We start from the raw sequence: 10,985 nt of genomic DNA, 5'->3' as shown, positions 1-10,985 counted from the left end.
AGGCATGTGTATTTATTTGTCCTCCACGCAGACAGTAATGCAAACACACACTGCTTATCTGACCCCCACATGTCGCTTGACACATTCCCAGGAGGATTGCAGGAATTTGACATTACACCTCAGCAATAACACTGGACATGAGATCTGAACGTTAAACACTAACAGTGTTTCAATACCGTATATAGTTAGTGACTCTATAGGCAGCATTTCTTGGTATCATATGTTGAGGAAATCCACTTGCAATTCAGTGCATTTCATTTTTGAGTTGCAATAGAAAAACGTTATAAAAATAAAGAAGGGGGGTCCTGCGTATCTCAGTGATTATTGACACTGACTACCACCCCTGGATTTGTGAGTTCAAATCCAGGGTGTGCTGAGTAGTGATGTCCAGTTTGTGAAGGAATCATTCTGTTGAACCGGTCCTTTTTAGTGAATGAGTTGAACTAGTTCACCAAATCGGACTGAATCATTTGAAACAGTTCACATTTTGAGTCAACACTGTTCCACAAGTTAACCGCTCCCTAGTTCAGAAATCAGACTGAACGATCGGGTCGCAACAGCTCTCGGGTCAACAGTACAATGAGTCAATTACAGCAGTTTGCAAGTCACCAGTACACTGAACTGAGAATCGCCTCTTTTGGAAGTGTCTGACATACTGAGAACTGATGAGCTGCTGACATTGAGCATGTGTGAGATTAAGGGGCAAAATGTTGCAATACACATGCAATGTTGCATGTGTATTTTTCTGAACAACAGAAAGTGTAACAAATAAAACATATTGGAAATATGTTTATGACTTGATTGTATTACCATTTTATCAATGTATGAAGGTGATCCAGTCTCCAGCTCTCGAGTCAACAGTACATTGAGTCGATCACATTAGTTCTTGATTCAACAGTACATTTTGTCGATCACAGCGGTTCTCAAGTCAACAGTACATTGAGTCGATCACAACGGTTCTCGAGTCAACAGTACATTGAGGTGATCACAGCGGTTCTCGAGTCAACAGTACACTGGTTTTTTTAACCAGTTCATTGAAACTAACCGTCCGAAAGAACCGTTTCACGGAAAAGAAGTGGACTTCCCATCACTAGTGCTGAGTGACTCCAGCCTGGCCTCCTAAGCAACCAAATTGGCCCAGTTGCTAGGGAGGGTAGAGTCACATGGGTTAACCTCCTTGTGGGTCAACAAAATACTGAGAACTGCTATCAGTGAGCAGCTGATGAGCATGCGTGAACTGAGAACTTGAATGAGGGGGCGAAACGTTTCAGTCGAGAGATGTAAATAAATTTTACAAACTTTTAAATTGAGTTTTGTGCATGCAGATTATATCTGAAGTTGTGATGAGCTGTATCATGGTTTCTGTAAAAAGAGTGAGTTGATTGACTAGTTTAATCACTTTTAATGCTTTAAACTTGTAGAACATCCACGTTTGTATATCAGTGTCAGTATTGGGTGCTTTAGGTGCACCCATATTATTCTAACTTAAATAAAATGTTATAATCAGCAATATGTCCTTTCATATGGCTTTATTGTATGTGTTTATGTGTGTATTCTTAAATGAACTGGAGAATCACTTTTTTTTAACCAGTTCATTGAAACGAACCATCAGAATGAACCAGTTCGTGAAAAAGTATCGGACTTCCCATCACTAGTGCTGAGTGACACCCGCCAGGTCTCCTAAGCAACCAAATTGGCCCGGTTGCTAAGGAGGGTAGAGTCACATGGGGTAACCAACAACAGCACGAGCCTCCACATTCTGTGAGTCTCCGCTGTTTCATGCACAGCGAGCCATGTGATAAGATTCGTCAGTACAATAGGGCCTACTAATTATTGAGAGTTCGACATACCAAATTGAGGAAAAAAGGGGAGAAAATAAAAAAATAAAGATGTTTTAGTTGTTGTCTGAACTGCGCTTTTTAAATTAAATAAGTCACATTGTTAGTTCACAATTGAAAAGCACAAACGTAGGGTACAACGAGGCTAAAGGCACACCTTAATTAAAATGTGCTTTTTTTCTTGTCACAAAGTGTATCATGTTTGAAAACTAAAATTTCATTTAATTGTTGATGGAGCAACATCATTTGTGTTAAAAGAAATAATGAAAGGTTGTTTTGATTAAAACTCCTGTTTTTTTTTTACCCAACATTTTGGGTAAAAGGCCCACAGAGGGGTTATATTGACATAATGTAAATATAGATACATAGTTATAGGGCAAAATATTTGCAACTAAGGGCAGGCAAATATTTGAGACATTAAAAAAATATATTTTTTTCCTTTGAATAAAAAAAAGAAAAAAAAAAAGAAGATAATGCTTCAGAAAAGGGTTAACCATTTTCTGTTAATTTAAATCACTTTTGACATTTTATAACATCTCAAGTATACTATAAACAAATGAATCTCCATTGTAATTGGATCAGTCAATGTGAGTCCTCTTTGAACATTTTTCATAACAAATCTATTTGCCCCTCTTAAGAAAAAAAATGTGTTTATGGGGGCCTTTAGCCCCTGCAACAGGGGGCTTTTAACCTTTCACTTATTGGACAGTTATTATACATTTGTTTTAATCACCTTAATGTTATGATAGAGGACCCAGATACAGGTAACAGTTCATATGATATTTAAATATATTATAGGGTGGTTAAACACAGCAGACAATCCAGAGTAATCCAAATGGTGATGATGATGATGAAGCTTGGCAGGCAGTGACTGCATTGAGGTGGGAAGAGGAAGGCAGAGATGACCAAATGCAGAGGTTACTGAGAGATATATATGACTGGAGCACAGGAAAACAGGAAAAGGTAAATCCAAATAAAAACAAGAAGAGTGTGAGCACAACACACGAGAATGATCCGACAAACACAACTCACACAAAGGGCTGCTTATAAAGGGGAAAGGAGATGCAGGTGTCGCGTTAATCAGGCAGCGGCTGGTAATAAGCGTTGCTGAGCAACACCGCCGCATAATTAACGCCACACCCACAAAAACATGAGGGAAGACACTCAAAACAAACCAGGGCTGAATAATCCCATGACAGTACCCCCTCCCTACTTGCGCCCCCTGGCACACTCAGGACCAGTGACCTGCCGTTGGTGGAAACTGTCAAAGAGAGAATGATCAAGTACGTCCCGTGCAGGGACCCAAAATCTCTCCTCCATAACCTTCCCAGTCCACCAAATACTGGAACTGGTTCCCCATCTACGAGATGGCGGTGGAGGAACAGGAGTGGGTGGATTTTTCAGAGAGTAAAAAATGGGCTTAATTTTAGAGACGTGGAAAGTGGGGTGGACCCTCCTGTATGCTAGAGGCAATTTTGGACAGACTGTTACCGGGTGAATGATCTTAGTAACAGGAAATGGGCCAATACATTTGGGAACGAGTTTATTGGCGATGGAATTCAAAGGAATATCCTTAGAAGAAAGCCACACCATTTGTCCCACAACATAGATTGGATGCTTAGACCGGTGGTGATCAGCTTTGGCCTTAGTGCGCCCTTGAGTTTGGAGAATGCCAGATCAGCCTCCCTTGACCAGCAAAACTCAGTCTTGGTGGAGGTAAGGTCCATCATAAGCATGGCTAGTTGGTTGTAATTGCGAATAAAATTGGCAAAACCCAAGAATCTCTGCAGGGCCTTGCAACAATCCATGGTTGGCCAATCTACCACAGCCTTAATCTTAGCTGGGTCTACCTGAATCCCCTACGGTGACACAATGAATCCTGGAAAGGTTAACTCGCACTTCTCAGCCTTGGCAAAAAGCCCATTCTCTAGCAGCCGTTGGAGCACTCATGTGATGTGCTGAACATGTTCCTTGAGAGAATTAGGAAAAAATTCAGAATGACATCCAGGTAGACAAAATTAACTGATCAATCATATCTCTCAGCACGTCATTGACTAATACCTGGAAGACTGCGGGGGCATTGGCTAAGCCGAAAGATAGTCAAAGTGCCCCCTAGGGGTGTTAAAAGCAGTCCTCCACTCATCGACCTCTCTGATGTGTACCAGATGATAAGCATTGCGAAGGACCAATTTCGTGAAAAAATTGACACCCCGCAGACACTCGAAGGCTGATGACATCAACGGTAAAGTTGTACCCCACACATGGAGGAGAGTAAGCGGACCGAATGATCTTGGCAGCCAGAGAATCAGAAATGTAGCCTCCCTTTCAGGAGGCGAGAGAGAGTATAAACCTCCCTTGGGGGGAAATGTATCTGATATAAGCCCTATAGCACAATCATAGGGATGATGAGGAGGAATAGATGCAGCCCGAGACTTACTGAACACCTCTCTCAGGTCGTGGTACTCCATGGGAACTCTGGAAACATCCATCGGTTCATCCTGCAACACAGAACAAGAAACAGGGGAAGGCACAGGCAAAAAACATGCATGGCAGAAAGTACTCTGAGCCAAAATCGTGTTATCAGACCAGCAAATGTGAGGATTGTGTGTGGATAACTATGAATGTCGTAGGACGACTGGGGTGAGTGGAGAGTCAATTATGTTTTCCCACTACATTTAAGCAGGCTCGAGTAACCCCACTGCTGAAAAAACCTGCACTTAACAAAGATAGAATCACTGCCTGTCTGGCAGACATCTCAGCCTGGATGAAGGAACACCACCTGCAACTCAACCCAGCCAAGACCGAACTCCTTGTCTTTCCAGCCAACATCACCGTGCAGCTGGGTCCAACTACAGTTTCGCCTTCCAAAACGGTAAGAAATCTAGGGGTAACCATTAATGATGAGCTAAATTTCACAGACCACATTTCAAAGACTGCAAGATCATGTAGATTTACACTTTACAATATCAGGAAGATAAGACCTTTCCTCTCTGTACATGCCACACAACTGCTCGTTCAGTCACTTGTCATAACTAGACTGGACTACTGTAACGCTCTCATTGCAGGCCTTCCTGCATGTGCTATTAGACCTCTGCAAATGATCCAGAATGCAGCAGCACGTCTGGTCTTTAATGAACCTAAGAGAGCACTCTTTGTCTCTCTCCACTGGCTGCCGGTTCATGCACGTACTAAATTCAAGGCCCTGATGCTGGCATACAAAACAGTCAATGGGTCTGCTCCAGCATACCTAAAAACATTTATGCAGAGCTACGTTCCCACCAGAAGCCTGCGGTTAGCTAAGGAACGTCGCCTTGTCGTACCAAAACAAAGAGGCACCAAAACACTTTCCCGGACTTTCAGTTTCATCATACCATGTTGGTGGAATGACCTTCCCAACTCAATCCGTGAAAAAAAAATTATTTACAAATTCTTGTTGCACTTAAATCTGTTTTGTATACAATTCTGATGATAGTGAAACTTTGTAGTATGGCACTTTTCGTACCACTGTCTCCTTAAGATGATTAGCTTGTGTTATCCTCTTTTGTAAGTCGCTTTGGATAAAAGCGTCTGCCAAATGAATAAATGTAAATGTAAATGTAAAATGAGGAGAGTTCAGAATAATTACCGGAGACAGTGAGGTTTAAGGCGGTGGTGCAGTGAGTTATTTCCGTAAGTTGAGTGTTGCATAGAGTATTGACTGGAATCTTGACATTGAGAGTAGAACTGGGAATCTTGAGAGCCTTGACCAAGGAAGTGTCAGTAAGGTTGGCCTCAGCACCGGAGTCAACAAGGGCTTGACGGGAGTGATGCAGAGAATCCCACTGCAGTCGTACCGGGAGGAGAGTCAAAGATGAGGATTTCCGTTGGAATTAACTTCCCACCAGTAAACTCTTAACTACTGGAGGGCTCTCTCTTTTACCGGACAGGAATGTGCTTGATGACCTGGAGATCCACAGAAGAGACACAGACCATGTGTGCATCGGCGATTCTTCTCCTCTAGCCCTCATCACTTCCAGCAGGCTCAACACATTTGCTACAAGCCCTTTAGTCCATTGCGAAACTCAAGCCAGCAGTAGGCTATTGAGTCTATTATGGGACCAGAAATGCCAGATTGTTTCTAATGTGTCATATTATTGAAGATGCAGAGCATTTCTGTTGGGAAACATGGGCCCTGTGCTTCTTTTCTTTCTTTCTTTTTTCAGAAGGTGCTGTTCAATTTTAGCTTGTTATTCTAACCTTATTGGATATTTATTAGGTGAGGCACAGCTGGTGTTGATGATTCAATGCTTAGAGCCAAATAAAATTCTTCAGTTCTGTAGTTAAAGTGCACTGCAATCTGGTGCCCTGTCACTGTGCCCTTTTGACCTCATTGTGTTTAATGGGTTCAAATGAAGTCTAATTTGTTTAGCCTTCCTGGCTAAGTCATTCTCATGTATGGGGGAGTACTATGCAGCTGGGTTGAGAGGGGAAACTGATGCAGGGTATTGTAAGGGTAAAGTCTCGATGCCTGAACTTAGCCTGCAGGAATCCTGAAGCAGCTTTCTTTTCCAAGACTTGTCGGTTTTAGGCTGTTGTATCTAAGCCATGTTATACATCACTCAGTGTTTGCCAGTCTGCTAAAGGACCCAACCTTTTTTTAAAAAGGTGCAATATGTAACAATTTTCATGTAATATTCTCCCTTTTTTTTGCCAATGTGTGAACGGTTTGTAATGCAACTTAAAAAATGAGCCCTTCCCAGACTTCCTAGGTTGCCTATTAAAGCCAGTAGACTGATTTTTATAAGAAGGGAGTGAGTTGCTTTTGCCGGCACATCCAAAGGATGTGACGTTTATGCGCACTCCCGAGAGTCTTGTCCCAGTGCTCCAGCAAACATCCAGCTCCCAGCACAACACCGACTCCTACACAAACTCAGAGTAAGCCAAAAAAAAACTATGTATCTACTGAATCCAGTCTGGCTAAGCAGTAATGTGGTCATGGTCGAGCGAAAACTAGAGTGGACATCAGCAGGGCATTTGATTTCTGGCGGGACCTTCGTTTGGTTTTGGGGATCAAAGCCATTCTTCTTATTGGACAGGTAAGCTTACATAACTCCATGTGAAAAATAGTACCATAAAGACTGATCGGTGTAATTTTAACTAACTTGATCTTGCCTGCACAGTAACTGTCATAAACAATGTTAATTTGTAATTATTCAGCAAGGTAAACTACAATAACACATTAAATGAATGCTAGACAATGTTCAAGATAATGCAAAAAGACCCATTCATAAGTGTAATGTAACTTATGAAAAATACAGAAAATATATACACTGTCACTCAGCACACCTGGCTGGTGTGCTGAGTGACACCAGCCTGGTCTCCAAAGCAACCAAATTGGACCGTTTGTTAGGGAGCGTAAAGTCACATAGGTTAACCTCCTTGTGGTCGCAATTAGTTGTTCTAAATGGGGCGTGTGGTAAGTTGTGAGTGGATCGCAGAGAGTAGCGCGAGCCTCCACATGCTGCGAGTTTCCGCAGTGTCATGCACAACGAGCTACGTGATAAGATGCATGGATTGACTCTCTCAGAAACGGAAGCAACTGAGGCTTGTTCTCTCGCCACTCGGATTGAGGTGAGCGCGCATCACCACGAGGACCACGAAGAAGAAGAAATAAATCTCAGTGACAAACACTGTGAAGTTTGGGGATCAAGTGAACCTTTAACATACAATGCCAGCTGGCAAGAGAAACAGATGTCATAAAAGGAAATTCGTCTTTCCTGTGCTGTCATCACAGCAACTGTTCAAGGGCTGCTGATCACATGTTCTCTGAGCAACTGTTTCCTGTTGATGTTGCAGATGTAGCAGAGATTGCAAAGTCAATATCAAGATTGGTCAATGAGTCACTGCTGGTTAAGCATCTATGATATTTGTCACATACAATTTTAAATGGATTATTCACTCAAAAAATTCAATTCTGTCATTATTTACTCACCCTCATGTCATTCCAAACTCATTTGATTTTCTTTCTCCTGCGGATACAAAAGGATATAATTTAAAGAATCTCGAGAATGCTAATTTTTATTAGATGCATTGTGCTTCTTCTTAAAGCCCCCGATATATCCATAGAAGTTCTATTTTGTTCTTCATTCAGGGGTAAAAAATAAGTTCTAAACAGCCAAACAACACTATACTGTTTGCGACCACTCAGACACTAGCCATACTACAGTGGGAGGTGTATAGAAGTACATTTAAATGATGCACTAACACGATATACATTGCCATAATATGTGCCGATTACACTCTGTTATTGTCATTTATTAGGACATTAGCAAATGTCTATATGCGAATAATCGTACAGATGTAGGTCAATTTGCACCAGCTCGCTACTAATTCTGCACACCGGCGTGCTCATGTTAACTGATCTTAACTGACTGAATGCCATGAATGGGACTTAGTTACTGGCCTCAAGGTAGGTGGAGCTCCACACCAACCAATGTCAGTAAGAAGATGTTTAGCAGCCGGTAAGAAGTTTTCCTTTATGTTCGCCCAGGCAAGCTGTACAGACCACCAAAACAAACTCAAGAACACCTTCTTTTTGGCCAGATTTATTTCTAAATTACATCACACCCATTCGTTCTTTGATTTTATATGTAGTATATCAGGGCCTAGATGTAAGGATCTCCTCCAGACCATCAGGGGGTGCTCGTCCTGGACCTCCCATGCCATGTTCCTCTCCTCTCCTGCAGATGGCACTAACACCCCGACAGGCCACTATGACTACTAAGTGATGCCATTCGGCCTGGTGAATGCCCCAGCCGTCTTCCAGGCCTTCATTAATGATGTGCTCAGAGAGATGCTTTACAAATTCGTGTTTGTCTACCTGGACGACATTCTCATCTTCTCCCACAACCCCCAAGAGCACGTTCAGCATGTTCGGCAGGTCGTAGAGCAGCTACTCAAACATAGGCTCTTCGTGAAATTGGAGAATAGTGAATTTCACGTCCCGTCAGTCTCCTTCCTCGGCTTCTGCGTGTCCAAAGGCTGCCTCCAGATGGACCCTGGCAAGATTCGGGCAGTCTTGGATTGGCCCTGTCCAACCTCTGTTAAGTAGGTACAGCGATTTCTTGGCTTCTACAACTTTTATAGACGATTCATCAGGAACTTCAGTTCGGTTGCAGAGCCTCTCTCCGCTCTTACCAAGAAATCAACAGGACGGTTTTCATGGACCAGCAGAGCAGACCAAGCTTTCAACAAACTTAAGCTACTCTTCACTTCTGCCCCCATCCTTGCCCTTCCTGATCTTGAGATGCCCTTTGTTTTGGAGGTGGATGCCTCGGACGTGGGAGTGGGAGCCGTTCTGTCCCAGAGGGGTAAGAGAGGAACATCCATGTGCGTTCTTCTCACATCGGCTAACCCCAACTCAGAGGAACTACGATATTGGGAACAGGGAGCTGCTGGCCATCAAGATGGCACTAGAGGAGTGGAGGCATTGGCTGGAGGGGGCCAAACACCCTTTCCTTATTTGGGACGGACCATAGGAACCACACCTACATCCAAGAGGCAAAGAGGTTGAACACCCGACAAGCCCGCTGGTCTCTCTTCTTTAACCGGTTCAACTTCACCCTTTCCTATCGCCCAGATTCCAAGAACCTTAAACCCAATGCTCTCTCGAGACAGTTTGAGCCACCAGAAGGGAGTCCTGTCCTGAACCCATCCTCTCCACCTCCAGCGTGGTGGCTCCCATCCAGTGGGATATCAAGACTGCTGTCAAGAAGGCCCAGTTGCAGCAACCAGGTCCAGGTAATGGCCCTCCAGGGCGCCTCTTTGTCCCTAACTCTCTCCGTTCTGAAGTTTTGTAGTGGGCTCATTTCTGCTCTTTGCTTCGACTGTCAGGGAATTAGCTCAGTGGTAGAACACCACACACTAGAGCACTACAGACCCAGGTTTGATCCCTGCATATGGCAGTCCTGTCACACTAGAAGCTTAAAAAGCACCCAAAAGTGTCATAAAATTAGTTGAAACTTCTGAGACATATTGCAAAATTATATGATCAATTTAAAATTTAAGTCGTTATTCACTCTCAAACCAAATATGGTAACATGTCAGTAACATCAAACTCATTGGTTCTTGTGTCATGACGTTTTGGAGCTTTTGGTCTGTTCATCATATAATGTGATTTTATGCCTTTAGATGACTCGATTATGATATATAAGTCACATGGACTAATTTTATGATTATTTTAGGTGCTTTTTTAAACTATAAATTGGGTTACTATCCACTGTTATTGTATGGAAATTGTGACATTCTTTAAAACAAAACATTTTGTGTTACACAGAAGAAGTCATATGGGTTTGGGACGATATGTGAGTGAGTGAATAATGACACAATTTAAAAATTTTTGTTGAACTATTCATTTAAAGGGATAGTTCACCCAAAATTGAAAAGTCTCTCATCATTTACTCACCCTCATGCCATCCCAGATGTGTGACTTTCTTTCTTCTGCTGAACACAAATGAAGATTTTTGGAAGAATATCTCTCAGCTCTGTAATTCCATACAGTTCAAGTGAATGGTGATCAGGCATTAGAAGCTCCAAAAATTTGATTAAGTCAGCATAAAAGTTGTCCATAAGATTCATGTGGTTTCATCAATATCTTTTGAAGCGATCCAGTTGATTTTGGGTAAGAACAGAGCAAAATATAACTTATTGTTCACTCTACAACTTGTCATTGCAGTATAAAGGCATGAACAAGCTCGATTAGGAGTTAGTTTGGTGTGTTCTCACCCAAAACCAACTGGATCACATAAACGATTGGAGTCTTATGGATTATGTTTGTGCTGACTTTATCTGCTCACCATTCACTTGCATTGTATGGACCTACAGAGCTGAGAACAATTATTGGTTTATGTTCTACAGAAGAAAGAAAGTCATACACATCTGATGTGGCATGAGGGTGAGTGATGAGAATATTTTAATTTTTGGGTAAACTACCCTTTTAGGTAACAACAGGTTAAAATGATTGAAGCCTGATATTTGCAATTCTTTGAAATGTTTAAATCAAAAGAAAAGCATATTCAGTAACTGTTCTACTTTACTGAATTTGAATCAACTTATGATTTGCTAGTCAAAGCCTGGAAGTATTTTGTCACAAAGCTGCAACAGATAGAT

The sequence above is a fragment of the Xyrauchen texanus genome, chromosome 20 (genome assembly GCF_025860055.1).
Source record: "Xyrauchen texanus isolate HMW12.3.18 chromosome 20, RBS_HiC_50CHRs, whole genome shotgun sequence".
NCBI lineage: Eukaryota > Metazoa > Chordata > Actinopteri > Cypriniformes > Catostomidae > Xyrauchen > Xyrauchen texanus.
Note: the sequence above shows the minus strand (reverse complement) of the source record.